General features: G+C 42.1%; 1 protein-coding gene across 12 annotated transcripts in view; it reads right to left on the bottom strand.

Annotated features, from left to right (window-relative positions):
• Positions 1–17,562, bottom strand: part of TTLL5 (tubulin tyrosine ligase like 5) — a 317,814-nt gene that overhangs the window by 145,131 nt on the left and 155,121 nt on the right. The window lies entirely within an intron of this gene.

The following is a 17,562-nucleotide window of genomic DNA, read 5'->3' as shown; positions in this document are numbered from 1 at the left end:
CTCGTTGTCTACAATTAAGTACATACTGCCTTACACTGCTTGTATTAATAACTTAAATGACTATCAAATTTCCTCCTTGTGGACAGAGAGACCCTGTCTATTACTTCCTTCAGAGTCAGCCCCCTGCCTTGCATTTAGGAGATATTCGGTAACATGTTAACTTTTTAAGGATAACATTGTTTTAACAACTACCAGATGAAGCCATTTCCCAGCTGGAACATTACTTATTACCAGTTTCACCTTTCTTTTCAAGCATTTCAATATACTAAATATTTGGTGAAGAAGGTAACAAAACTCTTCTCTTAGGGTCTTGTATTTCAAATGTCAGTGTTGGGTTCAAGCAGCTAGCAAGATATTTGAGAACACTAATAACAGGCAGATTTTTTCATCTACTCAATTTTCCTTGGTGCAACCCAACTACACAAGAACATAATTTTATTTCCTGTAGCCTTTAAGTACAACCTACTTATTACCACCACTCCGCTGCGGCTTCCTTACCTGTGGTACCAGAAAGCCCGATTTTCTCATCCAAAGATTTCTAGATTATCGTCACATTACTGAGATGCATCCATATTTCACTTTCATCACATAAAGACAGTAAAACTTCTTTTACAAAACCAGGCAAACACGGTATTAATTATTGGCTTTGAAGCCAAATTAATACAAGTCTTAGCCTGATAATTCATGAAAGCTAAAAAACATCCCTTTATTGCCTCTAAAGCATAAGAATGGTCCAATTAGGACAAGAGGTCTACTGTTACTTATTACGAACACCTGGGCCTGCCTTGTGACACTCTGAATTCCTAAACTCTCATATACTGCCTCTCTCACCTCCAGCCCTACTCTCATCTCCCAAAGAACACTTGGTTCCATATTAAAATGTTACCTTTTAAGTGGAGCTTCTCTATTTTTCCTTACAAGCATTTTAATAGTTTGTAATCAAAATTTTAATATATGGAGCCTCACTTCACAATAAAATCAAGTAAGGTAAACCACAGAGATTAGGTATAACTGCTTTGTCTACTGTGATACAATACGACACTTCACATGTGCAGTGGCCAGCGGCATCTAAACTCAGCCCTGTAGCAATACTGTATCTCAGGCAAGTCTAATTCTGTGTTACTCTCTTTTCTGGAAAAAGAACCGATACCAAGAACCTACACCCAAACCAGAACTTACACCAAACTTTTGCTCTGAAAAATGGCTGCAGGGATGAGAGAATCTTTACTGCTGCTGCTGCTAAGTCGCTTCAGTCGTGGCCGACTCTGTGTGACCCCACCGGGCTCCTCCATTCCTGGGATTCGATACTACAAGTCTATGATTTTATTAAAATATAGAGTCAAGAGGGATTTTTTTCCTTTCAGCCTTTTAAACCCTCAGTCAGTTCAGTTCAGTTCAGTCGCTCAGTCGTGTCCGACTCTAAAGAATTGATATTTTCTTTGTATTTGGTCAGTAACATGCTGAGGGTTTTTTAGCAATAAGACTGGCAGGAGGGTAGGTTGAGGTCTTTATTAGCTAAAGGTTCCAGGGAAGCCAGCTGGTTGTCCTAACTGTGGAGTCAACATTAAGTAAGCTCTAACAGGGATCATCAGTGTTTCTCTACAGCAGTCAGAAAGAAAGATACAGTGTTTCTTCACCACTGTGCATCTTTGCAACTCTGTCAGGGCTGGTAACCAGTTCCATGGGAAAGATGATAGAAAAACTGCATGAGAATTAAACTGAAACATGAATTAAGTAACTTTGATAAAACTTCCTAATTCTAGGAAAGGAGTCTCATTCTCCTTGTACATGGATTTTTGTCATTCAGTCCTCTTAAAACCAAAATAATCATCAATTGTGGATGGATATCAAATTACAAAGCGAGTGGCTAAAAAGGAAAGGGTCTTGCCGCTAACAATGACTCTGTATGTGTCTGAGTGTGCAGGTGTGCACGTTAATCCTGAGGAACTGTACGTAAGGTGGTTTACCTTAGATGCTTGGGCGGGTGGGGGCGGGAAGCAACCTAAATTGGAAACATGCTACACTGGCAAACCACAAAGCGAGCTGCGTTTTATCCTGACTTGTAGATAAGAAAAGATCCCCCGCCTTTCACGCCCGAGTCTGGGCCCAAACATTCCCGAACTTCCTTTGCCTAGGCCCCGGTATGAGGTCCAGCCAGCGAGCTTTGACACACTTCCAAAGTTTTTACCAACATTCCTTCAAAGAGGCAGAAGTCCAGTCATGCTGGCCTTGGCACAGACGCCTATGGCGCTCGGCTCTCTGGGTGCCGGAGAAACTGGAGACCATCCCGGGGCCTGAACTGACACGGAGCTAACGCCTGAGAGGCTGCGTGTCTGGCTGAGCGAGAAAAGCAGCAGAGAGGACTCCGCGCCTTGATCACGCGTGTGCCAGAGGCGTGTGAGACTCGAGGCGATGGAGTGGCAAAAGCTAAAACTCAGGAGGAAGGCGGTCAGGTAAACCTCATTTTCTGGGAAGGGAAGGAGGACAAGGAGAGAACTATCACTTCGGCAGCACTCTGAACAAGCGAGAGTTTCCTTCTGGCTTTTAGGCCGCACTCCGCCCCCCCCCACCACCACCCCCAAAGTGGTTTCTTTTTGTGATTGTGCTCTTTGGCTACAGAGTGTTGTTTATATAACAGGATAAAGTACAAAATTATAAGCTCCAAACTCCTCCAGAGAAAAGCTCTCCCAAAGCTCGACCCCCAGGATGGATGGAAAATATGAGTGTTTACTGGCTGGAACACTGAGCCGCAATGGAAATTTCAACATTGGGGAGAAGATAGCAGAGAGGAAGGGCCTGTTGAGTAGAAAGAAGTCACCCTTCAACAGAGGGGTCAAAGAAAAGAAAGAGTCTCTCCTGTTGGCCCCACTTTGATACCCTCCACTCCTCAGCTGCAACGGCCGCATCTCTGCAACACCACTCCACAGGGCACTGCCTGTGGCTCACGGCCAGTTTCCTCTAAACTAGATACTAAAACAAGGAGTGCAGGAATCCCAGATCCCAGGCAAGTCCAATTTTTAAGCTTCTCCTTTTTTTTTTTTCCACAGGAAGGGAAGTAAATGGTATCAAGAACCTACACCCAAACCAAGCACTCCATTGGCTACTTTGACATACACAACTCAACTAAATCTTAAAACAACTTAATGAGGTAGGTATTATCATCTGCACAGGGAAACTGTGGCTCAGAGAAGCTAGGTTAACTTGCCCGAGGTCACACTCAGTAACGCAAATCCTAAAGTCCCTTCTCTTTTCACTACACCATGCCATCTTGCTAATAGGGGTTGATGGACCCCTTTCCTATAAAGTTAACATGCTTTTAAAGAATATATCAATAGAAGCATTTAAAGGACTGGTTCCAGAATAATTTCCCTAAACAAAGGGAGAGAATGGAAGCAAAGCCTTAGCATTCTGGTAATTTTTTTTTGCCTAACTATGGGACTCTCTTTTAAAACCTAATATCTTCCTCCTCCTAGTCTCTTTATCATGGTTTAAAGAAATGTATGACTTTAAATTTGCTGTCTTAACCATTTTTATGAGTACAGTAGTGTTAAGTATGGTTACACTGCTATGCAAAAAATCTAACTTTTTCATCTTGCAAAACTGAAACTCTATAGTCATTAAACACTAATCCCCCATGTTCAGTTCCCCCAGCCCTTGGCAATCACCTTTCTACTTCCTGTTTCTACAATTTAGACAAGTTTAGATACTTCATAGGAGCGGAATCCTACAGTGTTTGTCTTTTTGTGACTGGCTCATTTCATGCAGCACAATGTCCTCAGGTTCAGCCACATTCTAGCGTGTGACAGGGTCAATCTTTACATCCTCTTCTGCATTCCCCTTCTTTCACTTGCTTGTGTCACAAACTTAAATCTTTGTCATATGCTGCCCAACGCGGCTTCCTAACTGTTCCACGTGGATGTGGTTCCTTCTTGCCGCTGGATGGTAGCCTTTTAGTCATCCAACAACAGGTCTTGAAAGTCTTTTAGACCCTACCCAGTGCCCTGCAGAGCTTCCCTGGTGGCTCAGTGGTAAAGAATCTAGCTGCAGTGCAGGAGACCCACTTCAATCCCTAGGTCAGGAAGATCCCCTGGAAAGGGAATGGCACCCCACTCCAGTATTCTTGCCTGGGAAGAGGAGCCTAGCAGGCTACAGTCCATGGGCTCACAAAAGGATCGAGCGCGACGTGGAGACTAAACAACAGAAACAACAACGAAGTGGGGTGTGCTAGGCTAAAGTCAGACAGCCCCTGGCCAGCGGGCTCCGGGGGCAGGGCAATTCTGTCTTACTTGTCAGTGCTCCACAGCAGCTTTAAAGTTCTAAAATACAGTTTTAGAACTCTAAATTGTAAAGCTCTAAAATACAGTTGTTTTCCAGAGTGGAAGCCACCTGGCCAAGCAGCCTAGGTCCACGATGTCACAAGAAGGAGGAACAGACTCAGGGCTGTGCCTTCAACCTCCCCCACACCTGTAACATCGAGGAACAGACAGATCTCCAGGTTGTGTGTGCTAACACAATGCCTAATACACAGAAAATGATTAGAGGGTTTATTTTTAAAGAAAATAAACAGTATTTCTGAAGACTGACTAAAAATGAAAAGGTGGGAAGTCAGAGTCCTGAGTCTCTACCAACATTCATAAAAAAATAATCCAAAAGAAGGCAGAAAAGTATTAGCTGAACTGGTATCAAAACCTCTGGAAATTGGTCCCAAAAAATTAGGTAAAAGAAAGGGCCCAGACTATAATTTATTATTTAAATGTAAGCGGGCAGAAGAACAAGGTAATGTGAAATAGCACCCAAATTTCCAAGATTTGTGGCTTCATTGTACCCCATTCCCCAGGACTGAATTTAAAATTCTAAAATACAATTGTTTTCCAGAGTGCAAGCCACCCAGCCAAGCAGTCTAGGTCCAAGATGTCACAAAAAGGAGGAACAGACTCAGGGCTGTGCCTTCAACCTCCCCCGCACCTTTAACATCGAGGAACAGACAAATCCCCAGGTTGTGTGTGTGAAAAAGCCAGAGATGGATAAAAATAATTCAATGACAAATGCTGGAAAAACATACAAAGGGGCAGAAGCCAGACATTCGTGGGATTCCCTGACAGCTCGATCCACAAGGAAGGGCTGGACTGGAAAAAAACAGAGCTTCAGGCTCCTGCCAAGCTGTCTGAGGCCCTGTTCTTCCCAAATCATTCCAAGCAGCAGCCAAAACTTTACAGTAACCCTTCCAGGTCTCCCAAAGAAAGATGCACTCCTCACCTAGAAAGTGCTCCTCCCTGACGTGGTCCAGTTCCGTGCAAGGCTGGCAGTAACGAGGAGGTGCCTCTCGACATCAATTCTCAGCTCTGAATAACTCCCCGAGTGCCCAGAAAAATGGATAATTAAAAGGTAGCTTGAAAAACCCTAGCCATTTCACTGGCTAAAGAAAAGCTTAATAGCCAGGTATCAGCATCTGGGCGGGGGCGGGGGGGGGGGAGGGGGGGGGCGTTTCCCAGGTGGCTCAGTGGTAAAGAATCTGTCTGCAACAGGAGACGCAGGTTCGATCCTTGGGTCAGAAGGATCCTGTGGAGAAGGGAATGGCAACCCACTCCAGTAATTCTTGCCTGGAGAATCCCACAAACAGAAGAGCCTGGTGGGCTGCAGTCCATGAGGTCGTAAAATATTCGGACATGACTGAGCTACTAAATAACAACAACATCATCAGTATTATAAGAGTCAAATACAACCCCTTTAAGAAAAAAAGAGGTTGCGAACACTTGGTACCTGCATCGTGGATTGTATCATTCTCAGTCGGCCTTGTTCAGAGGCACACCTCAGGTTTCTAAACATGTGACTGCATTTGGCCCTGACTACCTTCTCTTCTGGAGATTGGCCTGCAATTAATCTCACTTATTACCTCTGAAAAGTAACAGAGGAATGGCTGGCCAAGTCCAACTCTGAGTGTCTAGGGAACTGCAAGCTCCACGGCCAGGCCTCAGACTGTCTGGGCAAGGCGTGGGCTCTCTGCCTTCCTCTCCCACAACAAAGCTCCAACAGGGACTCCAGACAGACCAGAGGAACCGAGGGATTTGAGGAGCTGGGCTGAGCTCACACTGACCCAATGGGAGACGACAGCCCTGGGCTATACTTGGGATGGTTTCAAAACAGCGGGGGAAGAACAAGGTTGTCTGGTGAAAACTTGTGTGATCCATAAAATTGAGAACAATAGCAACACCACAGGGAAATGAAAAATAACACTATTTGCAGAGCTCTTGTGAGTCACTAGTTTTCATTCCTGTGGCTACCAAGTCACTGAATCCTCCAATATGCAGATGAAAAGTACAGCCAGCAGTGGATTCTCTTTACATCTTTTCACTGTTTACAGGGCAGCCCCTGGTCGAGTGAATTATGAGAGTTTATCAGCACTGGAATCCACCGATGCTTTTGTGGATGTACACGTAAGAGTACCTTTTATTTACTCAGCACCCACTTCCAGGGAGATCAAAGTGCTTTAAGGACAACCTAAAAGCTCTCAAAACAGGCCAGTTTATGTGTAAGTATGCTTATCCAGTAAAAAGATTAAATGAATAGTTTAGGGTCACTTAGTGTTAAAACCAGTAATAAAACTCACAACTCTAAGCTACTAAGCCCTTCCTCATTAAACTTAGTCACCCTTACTACTAAGGAAGGAACAACAAGAGACTAAATAAATATTCACAAAACAGTGACTTACAGGTAAATAAAGAAACTGAGGCCTGGAACAGAGCAGAATGCTTGAGGGAGGTCTGGCTGGGGCCCATGTCATCGCCAGTTCTGGAAGGACCACCTGAGAATTCACTTAGGGCTGCTTGTGGGTGGGTAGCTCTGGGAATTCCCCATGGAATTAGAACTCACAAGCTGAGCTTCCAGGCTGTCCTGGCAACCAGAGGTTGTTTGGGGGTAGGGGAAGATTTTCTAGGGCTACCTTGGACTAGAATGGGGCCTAGAAACTGACCTTGAACTTGAAGAAGAGGTGAAGGGAGGGATGTTATGGTGCAACTAACCCCCAAAGGGAAAGACCAGGGAACTTTGCAGGGGTTGCTTTCTGGCGCCAGTGGTTGTGACGTTGATTGTATCATGTGCCGTTTCTACCACAGCCCATGAGCAGAGCCTAGCTGGGAGCAGGCCATTCACAGCGCTGGGCCCTAGGTCCTGCCTCTGACCTGGACGGATCCCTCCATTGTTCTGTGTCTCAGCATTAACAGGTGTCACCAAGAGAAGGCTCTAAGCCCAGCCATAATTTTTACTCCAAATACAAACTATAAAAAATACGAAAACTCAGGACTTCCCTTGGAAGTCCAGTGGTTAAGAATCTGTGCTCCCACTGCAAGGGGCGTGGAATTCCCAATCCGTGGTTGAGGAGCTGATCCTGCATGCTGTGTCTGTCCAAAATGTACAGTCCTGACATTGTTTATCACATGGAAAACAACTGCAGTCCTGGATAAAGGCAATATATCCAAGACTGTGGAGAAAGTGTTTTCCGTAGAAACAAGGTTTGGATTGTAAAATGAAAATGGAATATTTGGAAATATTTTATATGGAAAATAAAGCTCTGTGGCATAAACAGAATTTCTTTTTTACGACTTATGTTTTAGGAATGTGGTTACTCTGTAACTGTAAATCACCAAAGGACAGACTTCTCCTGTGAAGAGAAGCATGTGGGAGGATGGCCTATCTTCAAAAGTCCTGCCTCGTGGTCTTCAACACTTCCTAATTCTGAACCGAGATGGTTCTTTTCACCCTTGACCACAACGATCACTGGTTATGAAAGACACTGTACCCGAGCATGATGTAATGTGCTTATGTTTATCTTGCTTCCTGGGCAGAGGCTCTGCTTCCCAAATTAGTTCCTTAAGTCATCATTCTAATGGCAGCAACTACCTGGACAACAATTAGGTATTTCCTCCATGCCTGAGCCTTCGGTCACCCCTCCTCAGGGCAGGGGAGCATCCAGAGTGGCGGCTGGCTGGCAGAGGCCTGGGGGTGGGGACCCGGTGGGACACGTGTGGTAGAGCCTCTTTATTTGGAGGGAACAGTATCTTTCAGCTGGTTGGAATACTTCATCGTAACAGTCACATTACTCTCTAGTTCATCTGACTCAGGGACAGATACAATTAAACCCATATTTAATAGCCATTAGAGCCAAGATGTACTGGGAATCTGTTTCTTCTTTTTTTTTATACAGGGAGACTTAAAATACAGACAGAGACTAGATTTCAATAGAGTGGTTTCTTTTTTAAAGTAGAAGTTGCTGACTTTATGGCCAGAATTTATTTGCATTTTATCCTCCCCCATTTTGCTCAACTACATAGAGGGAATTTCCTTCCCACTTTCCAAATGAACACTGTCCAGAGAGTCTAATTAGACAACCTACATAAAAATACATAAAACAAATATATGCTTCAAAAGAAAAAAGAGTCCAAAGTTACTGAAACACAGCATAATACAAGGTATAAAAAAGAATTATGAGACAAGGAGAAAATATCAAATGTCAATACATGAAAACGTTGACTATGAGCAAAGGATTAAACACAGTATATGCCTTTGGGGTCCCTGCGATCCAAGCTGCTGCACTACCTCCATGCTCGGCCTTCACTGGGGCAGAGCCACTGGAGGCTAGAAAACAATCCCAATGGCACCATATCTCCTGCACCCATGGGCACTGGCTTCCCTGCACACCTGGTCCTGCCGGGGTCCATGCGATCCAAGCAGCTGTCCCACCTCCAGGCCTGGTCCTCACTGGGGCAGACTCAAGGCCTCCAGGGAAGCCTCAGAAGCAAACTCCTGTGGATGACCCACATGCAGAGGGGGGATAAAACCACACTTAAGCTCCAGGGATGGAGTGACTAAGGAAGAGGATCAAAAAACTTTCTAAAAGCTGTATAAGCTGTAAATTAAACCCACAAGAGCAACTAGGTAGACTCTCTGTCTATGGACATACAAAAGGATAATGAGTACTCCTACAAAAGAAAATTCTCTAGCTCTGGCAGCTCTGGACATTGGAGGCAAGCACATGTGGGAGTAGGGCCAGATTAGAATCTGAACTGTCCCCAAAGAAGGTCCAGAGACCAGTCCTCCTGAGTACCGAAGGGCCTCCTAAGAAGGCGAAGGTGGGCGTGGGGGGTGAGAATGCTGACAGCTGAGACCTGAGAAAAACATTTATTATTATTCTTATGATTTTTATTCCTTCTATAGTTGGTTCTGAATATTCTTTTTTTTTTCTGTTGCTGTGGTTATTATCTCTTTTTGAATATACTTTTTATTTCTTTTCTATATTTCTATTTTAGCTTTTTGTGTTTTGTTGTTGTTGCTGTTTTTCTTGTTGAAGTTTTACTTTAATATGCATGTATCTTCTTTATATATTTTGACGTAACTTTGCTTTTCTATTTGTTTTTCTTTTTTCACCATGTTTGTTTCTTTTGTTTTCTTCGCTTTATTCCGCAGTTGACACTCTGCTTTGGTCTTGTTTTCTGCTTTGTGTTTTAGTTGGTTTTGTTTTAATTGGTTGATATTATTTGGTTTCCTTTGTTCGCCTCTTGAACTTTCTTTTCTTTGATAAGCTTTGGTTTCGTGTGTGCGGTATGTGTTGTGTGTGTGTATGTTCCTTTGTTTTTGTTTTTATTTGTCTAATTTTGCTTTTATCATTTGTCTGGGGTTCATTGTTAGTCTCTTGGGTTTTTGTTTGTTTGTTTATTGTTTGTTTTAATCCCTTTTATTACAGTATTCTTGCCTGGAGAATCCCAGGGACAGAGGAGCCTGGCTGCTGTCTATTGGGTCGCACTGAGTCAGACACGCCTGGAGCAACTTAGCAGCAGCAGTAGCAGCAATGCCATAACAAGCAGCTTGCGAGATCTCGGTTGCCCGACCAGAAGTTAGGCCTGAGCCTCTGGAGTGGGAGTGTTGAGTACAGGACACTAGAGAACTCTTGACCCCAGGGAGTATTAATCAGTGAGAACTCCCACAGAGGCCTCCACCTGTATCAAGATTCAGCACCACCTGACTGCCTGCAGCACCTAGCACAGGATACCTTACCCAGCAACAAGCAAAACAAAAGCACAACCCAATCATCAGCAGACAGGCTTCCCACAGACACCCCAAAATACACAACCTCACATGGCCCTGCCCATCAAGAGGAAAAAAACTCACTTCCTCCCACCAGAATTCAGGCACAAGTGCCTTCATACATGAAGCCTACACCAGGAACTGGACCAACCTCATCCATGAGACAAAAAGCAAGAGGAACTATGACCCTATAGCCTAGGGAAAGGCAGACCTCAAACACAGTATTTTACACAAAATGAAAAGACAGAGAAATATTGTGCAGACAAAGGAACAAAGATGAAGGAACAAGACCAAATAAACAAAGAGGAAATAGGCAAACTACTTGAAAAAGAATTCAGAATAATGACAGTAAAGATGATCCTGGTAGCTCAGTTGGTAAAGAATCAACCTGCAAAGCAGGAGACCTCGATTTGATTCCTGGGAGGAAGATCTGCTAGAGAAGAGATAGGCTACCCACTCCAGTATCCTTGGGCTTCCTGGTGGCTCAGCAGGTAAAGAATCCACCTGCAATGTGGGAGACCTGGGTTCGATCCCTGGGTTGGGAAGATCCCCTGGAAAAGGGAAAGGCTTCCCACTCCAGTATTCTGGTCTGAAGAAAGACTGTACAGTCCATGGGGTTGCAAAGAGTTGGACACAACTGAGCTTCATCACATTCACCTTTCAAAGATGATCCAAAATCTTGAAAATAGAATGGAGAAAATGCAAGAATCATTTAACACATTTCACAAGGAACTAGAAGAAAAAAAATTAGTAAACAGTAATAACACAATTACTGAAATTAAAAATACTCTAGAAGGAATCGATAGCAGAATAATTGAGGGAGAATAATAAGTGAGCTGGAAGGTATAATGGTAGGAATCATTACTTAAGAGAAGAATAAAGAAAAAAAGAATGAAAAGAATAGTCTCAGAGACTTCTGGGACAATATTAAATGCACCAACATTTGAATTATAGGGAAAAGAACAGAAAAAGAAAGGATTGACAACATTTTTGAAGAGATTATATTTGAAAACTTCCCTAACATGGGAAAGGAAATAATGAAGTCCAAGAAATGCAGAGTCCCATACAGGATAAACCCAAGAAGAAACATGCCAAGACACATATTTATCAAACTAACACAAATTAAACAAAAAGAAAAAATATTAAAAGCAGCAAGGCAAAGACAACAAGTAACATATAAGAGAAATCCCATAAGGTTAACAGTTGATCTTTCAGTAGAAACTCTGTAGGCCAGACAGGAATGACAATATATATTTAAAGTAATGAAACTGAAAAATCTACAACTAAGATTACTCAGTACAGATCTCATTCAAGATTGATGGAGAAATCATAAGATTTACAGACAAGCAAAAGTTAAGAGAATTTAGCACCACCAAAAAAGCTTTACAACAAATGTTAATAGAAATTCTATAGGCAGGAAACACAAGAGAAGGAAAAGGCTTACAAAAACAAACCCAAAACAATTAAGAAAATACCAATAGGAACATATATACCAATAGTTACTTTAAATATAAATGAATCAAACACTCCAACCAAAAGATACAGAGTAGCTGAATGGATACAAAAATAAGACCCATATACATGCCGTCTACAAGAGACCCACCTCAGACCTAGGACACATATAGACTGAAAATGAGAGGATAGAAAAAGATATTCCATGCAAATGGAAATTTAAAAAAGCCAGAGTAGCAATTCTCATATCAGACAAAACAGATTTTAAAATAAAGAATATTACAAGAGATAAGGAAGGACATTACATAACGATCAAGGGATCAAGGAAACATAACAATTGTAAATATTTATGCACCCAACAAAGGAGCACCTCAATACATAAGGCAAACACGACAGACATAAAAGGGGAAATCGACAGTGACACAATAATATTAGGGGACTTTAACACTTCACTTATACAAATAGACAAATCATCCAGACAGAAAATTAAGGAAACACAAGCCTTAAATGATACATTAGACCAAATGTACCTAACTGACATCTTCAGGACATTCCACCCAAGTGCACAAGGAGCAAACATTCTCCAGGACAGATCATATATTGTGCCACAAATCAAGCCTCAGTAAATTTAAGAAAACTGAAATGTATCAGGCATCTTTTCTGACCACAACACCATGAAACTAGATGTAAATTACAGGAAAAAAAAACTGTGAAAAACACAAATACACAAAGGTTAAACAGTACACTTCTAAATAACCAATAGGTTATTAGAGAAATCAAAAAAGACCTTGAAACACATGACAACGGAGACATGATGACCCAAAACCTATAGGATGCAATAAAAGCAGTTCTAAGAGGGAAGTGTATAGCAATACAATCTTACCTTAAGAAACAAGAAAGACATCCAATAGACAACCTAACCTTACACCTAAAGCAATTAGAAAAAGACGAACCCCCCCCCCCAAAAAACACAAACCAAACAAACAGACCCCAAAGTTAGTAGAAGGAAAGAAATCATAAACATCAGAGCAGAAATAAATGAAAATAAATGAAGGAAACAACAGCAAAGATTAATAAAACTAAAAGCCAGTTCTTTGAGAAGATAAACAAAATTGGCAAAACATTAGCCAGACTCATTAAGAAAAAAGGGAGGAGAATCAAATCAACAAAATTAGAAGTGATAAAAGAAGAAGTGACAACAGGCAATGTAGAAATACTATGGCAGAAAGTGAAGAACTAAAGAGCCTCTTGATGAAAGTGAAAGAGGAGAGTGAAAAAGCTGGCTTAAAACTCAACGTTCAGAAAACTAAGATCTTGGCATCTAGTCCCATCAGTTCAGTTCAGTCAGTTCAGTCGCTCAGTTGTGTCAGATTCTTTGTGACCTCATGAACTGCAGCACGCCAGGCCTCCCTGTCCATCACCAACTCCTGGAGCTTACTCAAACTCACGTCCATTGAGTCGGTGATGTCATCCAGCCATCTCATTCTCTGTCATCCACTTCTCCTCCTGCCCCTAATCCCTCCCAGCATCAGAGTCTTTTCCAGTGAGTCAACTCTTCGCATGAGGTGGCCAAAGTATTGGAGTTTCAGCTTTAGCATCAGTCCTTCCAATGAACACTCAGGACTGATCTCCTTTAAGGATGGACTGGTTGGATCTCCTTGCAGTCCAAGGGACTCTCAAGAGTCTTCTCCAACACCACAGTTCAAAAGCATCAATTCTTCGGCGCTCAGCTTTCTTCACAGTCCAACTCTCACATCCATACATGAAGTGATGGGACAGGATGCCATGATCTTGGTTTTCTAAATGTTGAGTTTTAAGTCAACATTTTCACTCTCCACTTTCACTTTCATCAACAGGCTTTTTAGTTCCTCTTCACTTTCTGCCATAAGGGTGGTGTCATCTGCATATCTGAGGTTATTGATATTTCTCCCGGCAATCTTGATTCCAGATTGTGCTTCTTCCAGCCCAGCATTTCTCATGATGTATTCTGCATATAAGTTAAATAAGCAGAAGTAGATGTTTTTCTGGAACTCTCTTGCTTTTTCCATGATCCAGCGGATGTTGGCAATTTGATCTCTGGTTCCTCTGCCTTTTCTAAAACCAGCTTGAACATCCGGAAGTTCACGGTTCACGTACTGCTGAAGCCTGGCTTGGAGAATTTTGAGCATTACTTTACTAGCATGTAAGATGAGTACAATTGTGCAGTAGTTTGAGCATTCTTTGGCATTGCCTTTCTTTGGGATTGGAATGAAAAGTGACCTTTTCCAGTCCTGTGGCCACTGCTGAGTTTTCCAAATTTGCTGGCATATTGAGTGCAGCACTTTCACAGCATCATCTTTAAGGATTTGAAATCACTCCACTGGAATTCCATCACCTCCACTAGCTTTGTTCGTAGTGGTGCTTTCTAAGGCCCACTTGCCTTCACATTCCAGGATGTCTGGCTCTAGGTGAGTGATCACACCATCGTGATTATCTTGGTCATGAAGATCTTTTTTGAACAGTTCCTCTGTGTATTCTTGCCATCTTTTCTTAATATCTTCTGCTTCTGTTAGGTCCATACCATTTCTGTCCTTTATCAAGCCCATCTTTGCATGAAATGTTCCCTTGCTTTATTGACTATGCCAAAGTCTTTGACTGTGTGGATCACAATAAACTGTGGAAAATTCTGAAAGAGATGGGAATACCAGACCACCTGACCTGACCTGCCAGTCCCATCACTTCATGGCAAATAGATGGGGAAACAATGGAGACAGTGACAGACTTCATTTTGGGGGGCTCCAAAATCACTGCAGATGGTGACTCCATCTGTGAAATTAAAAGACACTTGCTCCTTGGAAGAAAAACTATGACAAACCTAGACAGCATATTAAAAAACAGAGACACTACTTTGCCAACAAAGGTCTGTCTAGTCAAAGCTATGGTTTTTCCAGTAGTCATGTATGAATGTGAGAGTTGGACTGTGAAGAAAGCTGAGCGCCAAAGAATTGATGCTTTTGAACTGTGGTGTTGGAGAAGACTCTTGAGAGTCCCTTGGACTGCAAGGAAATCCAACCAGTCCATCCTAAAGGAGATCCTGAGTGTTCATTGGAAGGACTGATGCTAAAGCTGAAACTCCAATACTTTGGCCACCTGAGGTGAAGACCTGACTCATTTGAAAAGACCCTGATGCTGGGAAAGATTGAAGATGGGAGGAGAAGGGCATGACAGAGGAAGAGGATAAGATGTTTGGATGGCATCACCGATGCTATGGACATGAGTTTGAGTAGGCTCTGGGAGTTGGTGATGGACAGGGAAGCCTGGCATGCTGCAGTCCATGGGGTCAGAAAGAGTCGGACATGACTGACCAACTGAACTGAACTGATATGCCAATAAAACGGACAACCTACAAGAAATGGACAAATTCTTGGAAAAGTTCAACCTTCCAAGGCTGAACCAGGAAAAAATAGAAATTATGAACAGATCAATCAGAAACACTGAAATCAAAACTGTGATCAAAAATCTCCCAAAAAACAAAATTCCAGGGCCAGATGGCTTCACAGGCGAATTCTATCAAATGATTGCATGCTCAGTTGCCTTAGTTGTGTCTGACTTTTTGCGACCCTATGGACTGTAGCCCACCAGGCTCCTCTGTCAATGGTGATTCTCCAGGCAAGAATACTGGAGTGGGTTGCCATTCCCTTCTCCAGGGGATCTTCCCAACCCAGAGATCAAACCGCATCTCTTATGTTTCCTGCATTGGCAGGCAGGTTCTTTACCACAAGCACCACTTGGGAAGCCAGTCAAACGTTTAGAGAACAGCTAATGTCTAACCTTCTCAAACTCTTCCAGAAAACTGCACAGTGAGGAACACTCACTCTAGGAGGCCACCATCACCCTGATACCAAAATCTGACAAGGGGACATCACAAAAAAAGAAAATTATAGGCCAGTATCACTGATGAACATAAATGCAAAAGTCCTACAAAATTCTAGCAAAGAGAATCCAACAACACATTGAAAGCATCATACACCATGATCAAGTGGGGTTTATCCCAAAGATGCAAAGATTCTTCAATATATGCAAATCAATCAATGTGATCACCATATTAACCAATTAAAAGATAAAAATCATATGATAATCTCAACAGATGCAGAAAAAGCTCTGGACAAAATTCAACACCCTTTTATGATAAAAACTCTTCAGAAAACTGGCATAGAAGGAACCTACCTCAACATAATAAAGGCCATATATGACAAATCCACAGCAAACATTATCCTCAATGGTAAAAAAACTGAAAGCACATCCTCCAAGATCAGGAACAAGACAAGGGTGCCCAGTCTCACCACTCTTATTCAACAGTTTTGGAAGTCCTAGCCATGGCAGTCACTGAAGAAAAAGAAATAAAATGAATCCAGATTGGAAAAAAAGAAGTAAAACACTCATTGCCTGCAGATAATATGATACTATACATAGAAAGATAGTAAAGATCCTATCAGAAAATTACTAGAGCTAATCAATGAATTTAGTAAAGTCACATGATACAAAATCAACATACAGAAATCCTCTGTATTCCTATACACAACAACAAAAGATCAGAAAGAGAAATTAAGGACTCAATCCCATTCACCATTGCAACCAAAAGAATAAAATACCTAGGAATAAACCTACCTAAAGAGATAAAGGACCTGTATACAGAAAACTATAAGACACTCATGAAAGAAATCAAAGATGACACAAACAGACAAAGAGATATAGCATGTTCTTGGATTCAAAGAATCAAAATTATGAAAATGACTCTACTACCCAAGCAATCTACAGATTCAATGCAATCCCTATCAAATTGCCAATAGCATTTTTCACAGAACTAGAACAAAATATTTCACAATTTCTAAGAACCCGAATAGCCAAAGCAATCTTGTTAAGAAAAATGGAGCTAGAGAAATCAACCTTCCTGACTTCAGACTATACTACAAAATTACAGTCATCAAGGCAGTATGGTATTGGCACAAAAACAAATTATATAGATCAATGGAACAAGATGAAAGCCCAGAGATAAACCCACACACCTATGGGCACCCTATTTTTGACAAAGGAGGCAAGAATATGCAATGGAAAAAGGACAGTCTCTTCAATAAGTGGTGCTGGGAAAACTGGACAGTTATGTATAAAAGAATGAATATAGAACATTTCCCACCACCACACACAAAAATAAACTCAAAATGGATTAAAAACCTAAATGTAAGACCAGAAACTATAAAACTTGGATGAACACATAGGCAGAACACTCTTTGACATACATTGCAGCAAAATCCTCCGAGACCCACCTCTAAGAGTAACGGAAATCAAAACAAACGGGACCTGCTGAACTTAAAAGCTTTTGCAAAGTAAACTAAAAACAAGGTGAAAAGACAACCTTCAGAATGGGAGAAAATAACTGCAAATGAAGCAACTGACAAAGGATTAGTCCAAAATATACAAGCAGCTCATGCAGCTCAATATCAGAAAAACAACCCAATCAAAACAATGGACAGACCTAAACAGACGTTTCTCCAAAGAAGATGGCTAATACACACATGAAAAAATGCTCAACACTGCTCATTATTAGAGAAATGCAAATCGAAACTACAAGAAGGCATCGCCTCACACTGGTCAGAAAGGCCACCGTCATCAAAAAATCTACGAACAAAAAGTGCTGGAGAGGATGTGGAGAAGAGGGAGCCCTCGTGCACAGCTGGTGAGGATGAAAACTGATACAGCCACTATGGAGGACAGTACACAGACTTCTTAAAAAACTAGGAATAAAACTACTATATGACCCAGCAATCCCACTACTGGGCACATAACCTGAGTGTGTGTGCTCAGTCACATCCAACTCTTTGTGACCCCACGGACTGTATCCCACCAGGCTCCTCTGTCCATGGAATTTTCCAGGCAAGAATACGGGAGTGGGTTGCCACTTTCTGCTCCAGGAATCTTCTCAACCCAGGGATCAAACCCATGTCTCTTGTGTCTCCTACACTGGCAGGTAGATTCTTTACCACTAGTACCACCTAG

Source organism: Bos indicus, chromosome 10, assembly GCF_029378745.1.
Source record: "Bos indicus isolate NIAB-ARS_2022 breed Sahiwal x Tharparkar chromosome 10, NIAB-ARS_B.indTharparkar_mat_pri_1.0, whole genome shotgun sequence".
NCBI lineage: Eukaryota > Metazoa > Chordata > Mammalia > Artiodactyla > Bovidae > Bos > Bos indicus.
This window is presented reverse-complemented; position numbering and strand designations above follow the sequence as displayed.